Raw genomic sequence first — 10,312 nt, forward strand, 5'->3', positions numbered from 1 at the left:
GATTAAGGAGATGTTTATCTTTCAAAGGGTGTAAGATAGTTTCCATGTTTGAAAATTTGAATTTTGACATTTATTTGGTTTCAAATTTCCGCTTCTTGAAAATGCACCTCGCTGTTGATAGGGTGCACCACGGTGGCACGCTAGCGGTCCCACATAGCCCAAGAGGTTAATAAGTCGCATCGGTGATGTCGCACCAACAGCGTCCATTAACCTGTTAGGCTAGGGGGCAGTATTGACACGGCTGGATAAAACATACCCGATTTAATCTGCTTACCACTCCTACCTCAGTAACTTAGAACATGCATATACTTATTACATATGGATAGAGAACACCCTACATTTTCTAAACTGTTTGAATGGTGTCTGTGAGTATAACAGAACTCAAATGGCAGATCAAAACCTGAGAGATTCCTTTACAGGAAGTGGCCTGTCTGACCATTTGCGAACTTCTTTTCCGTCTCTATCATTTACTAAGGATCTCTGCTCTAACGTGACACTTCCCACGCCGCCCATAGGCGCTCAGAGCCCGGGAAAAACAGAATGTCGCCATTCCAGCCCCAGGCTGAAACACATTATCGCCTTTCTCAAGTGGCCGATCAAGGGACACTCGGCTTAGGCGCGTGACGACCGCCCCGCCTTTGGGATTTTTCTCTGTTTGCCGAAAAGGAGATTCCCTGTCGGAATATTATCGCTTTCTACGAAAATGTCGTAAAAATTGATTTTAAACAGCCGGTTGACATGCTTCGGTACGGTAATGGAATATTTAGAATTGTATTGTCACGAATTGCGCCATTGCCGCGACAATTCTTTACTTTTTCGGATAGTGTCTGGAACGCACGAACAAAACGCCGCTATTCGGATATAACGATGGATTATTTTGGACCAAACCAACATTAGTGTTATTGAAGTAGCAGTCCTGGGGAGTGCATTCTGACGAAGACAACAAAAGGTAATCAAACTTTATAATAGTAAATCTGATTTTAGTGAAGGCTAAACTTGCCGGGTGTCTAAATAGCTAGCCAGTGATGACTGGGCTATGTACTTAGAATATTGCAAGTTTGCGGGGTATGCTAGTTCTGAAATGTCACATGCTAATGTAAAAAGCTGTATTTTTGATATTAAATATGAACTTGATTGAACAAAACATGCATGTATTGTATAACATAATGTCCTAGGTGTGTCATCTGATGAAGATCATCAAAGGTTAGTGCTGCATTTAGCTGTCTTCTGGGTTTTGTGACATTATATGCTAGCTTGAAAAATGGGTGTCTGATTATTTCTGGCTTGGTACTCTGCTGACATTAATCCAATGTTTTGCTTTCGCTGTAAAGCCTTTTTGAAATCGGACAGTGTGGTTAGCCTGTTTGGGCTAGGGGGCAGTATTGAGAATTTTGGAAAAAATATGTGCCCATTTTTACTGCCTCCTACACCAACTCAGAAGCTTAGAATATGCATATTATTGTTCAGGTTTGGATAGAAAACACCCTAAAGTTTCTAAAACTGTTTGAATGGTCTCTGTGAGTACTTAACAGAACTCCTATGGCAGGCAAAAACCTGACAAGGTTTCATGCGAAAGTGGCCTGTCTGACAAGGAGTCGTGCGTCTTGCATCTGTTTATTGAAAAGTAAGGATCTTAGCTGTAACGTGACAATTCCCAGGGCTCCAATAGGCTCTCAGGACGCGGGAAAATCATGAAGGTTGACGAGGCAGCCTCAGGCTGAAACAGATATCTTATTCAAGTGTCCCATTAGGTGACAATGGAGTGAGGCGCGTGCGCGATTAGCCCCGTGGAGTATTTTAATTCGGCTGTTTAGTTTATTGCAGATTCCCGGTCGGAATATTATCGCTTTTCTACGAGATAAATGGCACAAAAATTGGTTTTAAACAGTGGTTGACATGCTTGAAGTACGGTAATGGAATATTTAGACATTTTTTGTCACGCCATGCGCTATGCTCGTGACCGTGGATTACCATTCTGATAGTGTCTAGAACTCACGAACAAAACGTCGCTGTTTGGATATAATGATGGATTATTTGGGACCAAACCTACATTTGTTATTGAAGAAGAAGTCCTGGGACTGCATTCTGACGAAGAACAAGAAAGGTAAGAACATTTTTCTTATAGGAAATGTGATTTTGGTGAAGGCTGAACTGCGTGGGTGTCTAAATAACTAGCCCTGTGATGCCGGGCTATGTACTTAGAATATTGCAAAATGTGCTTCATCCGAAAAGCTATTTTAAAATCGGACATATCGAGTGCATAGAGGAGTAATGTATCTATAATTCTTAAAATAATTGTTATGCTTTTGTGAACGTTTATCGTGAGTAATTTAGCAAACTGTTAGTAAATTCCCGGAAGTCTTGCGGGGGTATGCTAGTTCTGAACGTCACATGCTAATGTAAAAAGCTGGTTTTTTGATATAAATATGAACTTGATTGAACAAAACATGCATGTATTGTATAACATAATGTCCTAGGGTTGTCATCTGATGAAGATCATCAAAGGTGAGTGCTGCATTTAGCTGTCTTCTGGGTTTTGGTGACATTATATGCCGGCTTGAAAAATGGGTGTCTGATTATTTCTGGCTTGGTACTCTGCTGACATAATCTAATGTTTTGCTTTCGTTGTAAAGCCTTTTGAAATCGGACAGTGTGGTTAGATTAACGAGAGTCTTGTCTTTAAATAGCTGTAAAATAGTCATATGTTTGAGAAATTGAAGTAATAGGATTTTTAAGGTTTTGAAAATCGCACCACAGGCTGCAAGTGGCTGTTACGTAGGTGGGACGAATTCGTCCCGCCTAGCCCAGAGAGGTTAAATAAAGGAGAGTCTTGTCTTTAAAATGCTGTGAAATAGTCATATGTTTGAAAAATTGAAGTTTTTGTATTTTGAGGAATTTGTAATTCGCGCCATGCCTATCATTGGATATTGGAGCAGGTGTTCCGGCTAGCGGAACGTCTAGATGTAAGAGGTTATTAACAAACCGCCATGCCGGTTTAACCCACTAGGGTACATTCCTCTACCATTTCTTTGTAACGATACCTACTGTTTTGTATGCATTCTGTGAATTACTTAGTTTAGTAAATAAATGATTTTAAGACAATTGATGTATGGATGACTTAGTGAAGACTGGGTTCTTGCAGATAACTGTGTAATCTGAATATTTTCCTTTGTGCCCAACCTCCTAGTTAATTACAGTTCACGATTAATCAGTTTAATCGCGTAATAATAATTACAGAGATTTATTTGATAAACATGTCTTCAGTTTAATGATGCCAAAGACACAACAGCAGTGTTGAATGGGTAATTCTATCAAATATATATCATTGTATGTTTGAATTAGTGCTCATATAAACTGTTTTCATCACTGCCTTGTAAACCCATTCTTGTAAGTTGGAGCTACTGTACATGATTGTCTGGGGGTGCTGTACAGATTTTGACCACTTGACAAGACGTTGACATTTATGGGTATGTCTCACCTGTAACATAATAATAATAAAGATTATGAAATATTATTATATTATATTAAATTATTATATAATTTTTTTATAATAATACAAATCTGTCAATCAACCAAATGTATTTCTTAAAAGCCCTTTTGCATCAGCTGTTGTCACAAAGTGTTTTACAGATACCCAGTCTAAAAATCTAAGACCCATCAATGCATATGTCGAGGCACAGCATCTAGGAAACACTCCCTAGAAGTCATAAACCCTAGGATTAAAACTAGAGAGGAACCATGCTCCGACATCATTCTTTGGGTATGCTTTTCTGCAAAGGGGACAGGACGACTGCACCGTATTGAGGGGGAGGATGGATGGGGCCATGTATCGCGAGATCTTGGCCAACAACCTCTTCCCTCAGTAAGAGCATTGAAGATGGGTCGTGGCTGGGTCTTCCAGCATGACAACGACCCGAAAACCAGCCAGAGCAACTAAGGCGAGTGGCTCTGTAAGAAGCATCTCAAGGTCCTGGAGTGGCCTAGCCAGTCTCCAGACCTGAACCCAAAAGAAAATATTTGGAGGGGGAGCTGAAAGTCCGTATTGCCCAGTGACAGCCCCGAAACCTGAAGGATCTGGAGAAGGTCTGTATGGAGGAGTGGGCCAAAATCCCTGCTGCAGTGTGTGCAAAACCTGGTCAAGAACTACAGGAAACGTATGATCTCTGTAATTCCCAACAAAGGTTTCTGTACCAAATATTAAGTTCTGCTTTTCTGATGTATCAAATACTTATGTCATGCAATAAAATCCAAATTAATTCCTTAAAATCATACAATGTGATTTTCTGGATTTTTGTCTCTCACAGTTGAAGTGTACCTATGATAAAAATTACAGACCTCTGCATGCTTTGTAAGTAGGAAAACCCGACAAAATCGGCAGTGTATCAAATACTTGTTCTCCCCCACTGTATATGTCTTTTTTTTACTGTATTCATATAAAATAAGGCATTTGCTCCTTGATCAGGATTCTCTCTCTGTGTCAACCCACAGCTCGTAACCTGACACCTACCATGCAGCCTGCACAAACAAAGATTTTTTTTTTAACCTTTATTTAACTAGGAAAATCAGTTAAGAACAAATTCTTATTTTCAATGACAGCCTAGGAACAGTAGGTTAACTGCCTTGTTCAGGGGCAGAACAACAGATTTGTACCTTGTCAACTCAGGGGATTTGAGCTTGCAACCTTTCGGTTATTAATCCAATTCTCTAACCACTAGGCTCGCCCGGCCAGAGGAAGAGCTGTCATTCATTGAAGGTAAATACATTTTTCTTTTTAAAACCCTTGTATTTTCTTCTAAAATGTTTATACATAAATGCCATTTATATCCTTTAAATGTTTACATGTATAATTATTTTTTAATTCCTTTCCTAAAAACAATGTTATCAGCATGTTTCTCTGCTTGTAACCGAACAACCTCCCACACACAGCCACATAGTTGGGGGGGTGACTAGGTCATTAGCTCCCCCCCAGACGCTACAGATCCTTGTCAACACACACACACAAACACACACACACGAGAGAGAGAGAGAGAGACAGCGATCTCATTCCATTGAAGTTAAATCACAATACACCTAAAATTGATCTAGGAGCAATGTTTTATATCTTTATTAGAGTCTTCTGTGGTTTATCTCTCAAGGTTTCTTGTCGCTCGTGGTGTTCACAGCTCTTTACTTATACTGACCAATACTCTACCACCCGGAAATTACTGTTGCATATACAACATCACTAAACAGTAGAGACATAAGTTCACTACAACATTGCCCTACTCTTTCAAATGTTCAAACACATTCCATAGTTCAACAAGGTCACTACACATCAATCACCTTGACAACTTAAATGCAAACACATGCTTTACCCTAAACAGATGCACTATCAGGTTACATAAGCACTCACTCGATAGCGTGAGAATGGCATGACCGGATGTACATATACTGGGCATAACCACGTGACACATAAAATAGATCATCAATCATTTTTGAACACAAACCATCTACTGTATTCTCTCTATTGTTTTTACTAAAAACATTTGTAGTCAATGTTGTGACAGCTACACATTTTGATTGACGTTTCCCTTTTTCAGATGCAACTAAAGAGAGTCCAGCTACAGAATAGTCTAAATACCAGGACCACTGAGAGAGACCAGTTACAGAACAGTCTAAATACCAGGACCACAGAAAGAGACCAGTTACAGAACAGCCTTAAATACCAGGACCACCGAGGAGAGACCAGCTACAGAATAGCCTATATTCCAGGACCACAAGAGAGAGACCAGCTACAAAATAGTCTCACCACAAGGACCAAAGACAGGGACCAGCAGCAAAAAATAATCTTAAAGTTATGACTGCTGAAAGAGATCAATTAAAGATTAGTCTTAACTCAAGGACTAAAGAGAGAGACCAGTTGCAGAATAGTCTAAATACCAGGATCACTGCGAGAGACCAGTTACAGACCAGGCTTAGGTTCTATGGTGAGTGCAGTCTTTTATTTTCTTATTTAGAAGTACAATTTTATTTCATACTTAGAAGAGAGATGTAATATATTTGTAGATGTTTAAATGCCTGCTGTTCTGTTGTGTTTATCTCAGAGGAACCCTGTCTGGATGGATGGTGGAAGTTTGGCACCAGCTGTTATTATGTCTCCTCCAGGATGGAAACAGCTGGGGGCAGTCAGAGAAAGTGCAGAACAATGTGTGCTGCCTTGGTTATTATAAACAGCAGAGAAGAACAGGTAATATAAATATATATTAGTAATACTATAATACTACTGTTTCGTTGTTGTTGTTGTTAGTTATTATTATTATTATCTACTTCTCTGATTAGTATTCAACATGTGTAACCAATTGTATCACCAATGTTCATGTAACTGTCAATTTATAAAATATACTTCCTGTCAGAATAGCATGTTTGCATGAGACTATATCTAGACCTATACTATAGCTGAGGCTGCAACCTGATCTCATAGTTTCACTTCAAAATTTGATGTAATCTTGATGAAAGTCTATTTTTCAAGCAATTACATTCCGCATGGTTACAGGGTTAATTCTGTGCGGTTACAGGTATAATTCTGTGTATTTACAGGGTTAATACGGAATCTGGGAGTGGGTTGGCAAAACACCATTTAACCTCACGTAAGGAACATGTTCTGGAGGACTTTTACACAATTTTTTCTGTTGCCAAGAAATTACTTTTTACAGTCTGATAATCTCGTCCTCAGCCAGCTCTCTCTCTCCCTCTCTGACCGGTTGGTAACAATTGAGCCTGGGGACTAGGTTAATATTCTCTATGTTGTATTGATGATTTTCAACTCTGATTCTCTGTGTTGTTTATAGCTATTGGATGGAAGGGGAACCAAATAACTTGAATGACAAGGTGGCTTGTGGTTTGAGATCTCAAAGACGGAGCATCAGACCCATTGAAGAATTGGAAGGATGGACCATGTGCTCCTCGAAAATACTGTGTGTGTGAAAAACCATTCACACTGTAGTCCAAATTGCAATAGCAAATGTAATTCCCTATCTTATAGAGAGTTGAACTGGTTTTCACTGTGTTAGGCTGAACCTGTTTTTGTTTCTATGTATAACTACATTGAAAGACGATTTGATGTCTTTAAAGAGACCATGTCTATGTGGAGTTTGTCCACCATTCATCAGGCCCAGGGGAGGGAACTGTGGATTCATAGTCTCTAACTGTGGTTTACATATTATTATTTTTTTACCATAATTTACTATTATGTTTTTTTAAATGTACCATTGTGGTGTGCATATAAAAAAATATCATTGAAGTTTTTACAGTTATCAACCCATTTCAAATGCAGCAGTGTTCTATATTTGTGTCCATTCTGTTCCATATGTATCATGTGTTCATTCTACTGACTAAATACATCTATATACTGTGATCCAGATATACTGTATTACTAAGTGTTGTAATGTACTAATAGTAACTCCAGTGTTTTCCTTCTAAAGGATGTCAAGTTATTAGTTGACATAGCACAGTAAAAACACTTTAGTTAATAGATAGAAAATAGTCCTTATCAGTAAAGTTAAAGCAGTACCAGAATTGAACACTAGATGTGTTGTGTCATGCATGGACATGTGACCAGAGCCTGTATTCACAAAGCGTCCCAGAGAAAGTGCTGATCAAGAAACAGTTTTTTTCTTTGACCTCTCTCGTAATGTTAGTATATATTTTTACTTAGCTTACCCAGTACAAAGGAACCAATATGATAGTCCCAAAAGTGGGCAAACTCTGCCCAACCAGCAGCACAATACCTCCTGTTTGATCAAATATTCACTTTAAAACATTTGTGCAGTATTCTGTAGCTACACATACTACCCGTTTCCAACCACTTACACATTTTCAGGATAAACCACGAATTAACCACGTTACCTTGTATCTGAACCCACCGTCCAATGGTACGTTAGTTCATTATTGTTTGGCCAAATAAGGTAACTGATATCCTGATGTAAAACACATAATGCAGGGTGTTTAAACTTTAAAACACACGTTACTCCAATCCTTACATTTCCACTTTCGGTACATTTTGCTACATTTGTATTATTTACAAACCAATATATTACAGTTGGATGCATATGTTTTCACTTCTCAAATACTTATTTTCTCCATTTCACCAGATATGATCATTTTCTGCATTCTCTAGTTGCGCTGTGATTGGCTCAGTGTTCTGTCACACATGGGACACTACGTCACCACAAAATCTACAAGGAGAGCTCGACAATTCAAGGCCCCTTTGGTGCTGCCATAGATTTACATTAGAAGTGCCCCATCCAAGAAGGCTCAAAGTCATTGGCCAGTAAATAAAATGACGTCAAATCACCATTACTATCCATCGTAGCTTTTATTAGGCTGATCATGTCAATATCATACTTTCAAAATCTTAGCTATCAAGCTAGACAAGCAGTCATCAGTCATCATCATTAATCAAGTTGACAATCCACTGGCAAAACCTTTTCAATCCTTGTCATATGAAGAGAAATTATAGATAAAACACATCGGGTGCTCATCGGCCATTGGACATAAACATTACACAACAAGTTGGAAATAACAAATTCAACAAAATGAGTGGTTTAGAAGGAATCAGTGGCTAACAGCAAGGTTGCATAGCAATCACATTCCTGCTATTCAGTGGAGAGGGTGTGTGTGTCAAGTCTGGGTTTAAGGGTCTCTTCCAACCTTAAAAGGATAAAACACATGCAACAACATGGGCCAGAAAAAGTTGAAAAAACATTGGCGATGCTGTCAATCAGCATGATTTAAGCTAAGTTAAAAAACTGGAAACTCGGAACTGGGAAATCTCAGGACTTGGAGTGAGTTAAGTACAACTGAGACATTGGAAAAAAAATGAGCTCGACTGGGAAAATACGTTTTGAACGGTATCTAACTCATAATTCAAGTCGGGAACTCGGGCCTCTTTCTAGATATCCAACCCTGAAGATCACCGAAGCATCATGATTCAACCTTGTTTTTTTTCCAGAGTTCCCAGTGTTTGAAAGCACCATAAATCCACCATAAATCCAAGATTTTCCCACAAGAAGGACCCCTGCACCACTTTACTGTTCAAGTGAGTACAGCACAACAAGGAGAGTCAAAAATGTTTGTATGGTATGCATAAATGATGGGTAAGCAGGGAGATATGTATACTGTAGCTAAGAAAGTAATACTAAGTGATGTGGTGTAGTAAGTTGTTATCAACCCATGTGAAACGCCCAAAAAGTCCTTTCCTCTCATAACTTAGCCACTGTTTGACTTGGTGATGCACATGTAGCCTGTAGCCTGTTTTAGAGAAATGTCTTCATGAATATTGTAAGAGCTTTCATTTTCTGCTTATAGACCCCCTTTATTTATCTACGGTTTGACTTGGAGTACAGGGAGAATATGTGAAGAAAGGCCCATGTTCTGAAATTTGTCACCGTACATTTCAAAAGTGTGAACAAATAGTATTGATTATGTTTTTAGTCGCTCATTAGTGTTTACTTCGAAATTACAGAATGCCTCTTATCCGCTCACCGGTTTTTTATATGACGAAGTTTGTACATCTCAATTGTCAGTAGAAACTCACATTTGTTTAAGGGGAGTAGCCATATCAGCTTTGGGTTTTTTACAAGGCAGTAAACAGAATTAAATGTTTCGCTGCCAGACAAGGCTCCGCTGATAGCCAGGTGTAGCAGTGGTAAAACGTTGGGACTCTGCTGTTGGTTCAGGTTTGTGTGCACTGTTTGTCACCGCGAGAAAACAGTAAATGTATTGTTTAGTGTTGTGTTCTGTTGTGTAGTGGCTTTGCTGGCATTCATCAACATTTATTATATTTTTTGCCCCCATGCTAAAAATCGCCACTGAAAAAAAGAAGAATTTATGTTTAAGGAAAAGAAAATGTGTTCTCATGTAACAGACATATTTGGGAAACTGAACGAACTGAACAAAAGTATCCAGGGGAAATACAAAACATCTACAGATGAGACACCTAATCAGTGGATTCAGAGGAAATTATTATTATTGGAGAGAGTCTTCAAAAACGGCCATGCCCCCTTCCCGATGTGATTTTTCTAACAAACAACAGCATCAAAAGTGTCCACATCGAGTGATGACTCCTCTCTGTCACCTCTAACACTTGGAAGAGCACTTTGGGACCTACTTCCCAACCGAAATCAGTTGACTTGCCTGTAAGTGAAATTGAACAGCTGATGTAGCTGTCATGTGACAATGCTGCAGAGCCAACGAATTAGGGTTAATGTATACTGGATGAGTGTCAACAAGTGATGCATACCCAGCATTGTTAAAATAACAGTTTAATTAATCT

At 38.9% G+C, this 10,312-nt stretch overlaps 1 long non-coding RNA gene across 2 annotated transcripts; it reads left to right on the forward strand.

Annotated features, from left to right (window-relative positions):
* The first annotated feature begins 5,825 nt into the window (after positions 1-5,825).
* LOC123732940 (uncharacterized) lies at positions 5,826-6,877 on the forward strand. Of its 2 annotated transcripts, none has more exons than XR_006763514.1 (3): positions 5,826-5,966; positions 6,084-6,226; positions 6,828-6,877. It is a non-coding gene; the product is annotated as an uncharacterized lncRNA (long non-coding RNA). The 2 variants fall into 2 exon arrangements; XR_006763515.1 differs by lacking the exon at positions 6,828-6,877 and adding an exon at positions 6,577-6,624.
* The last annotated feature ends 3,435 nt before the right edge of the window (positions 6,878-10,312 follow it).

The sequence above is a fragment of the Salmo salar genome, unplaced genomic scaffold (genome assembly GCF_905237065.1).
Source record: "Salmo salar unplaced genomic scaffold, Ssal_v3.1, whole genome shotgun sequence".
In the NCBI taxonomy this organism is placed as follows: Eukaryota; Metazoa; Chordata; class Actinopteri; order Salmoniformes; family Salmonidae; genus Salmo; species Salmo salar.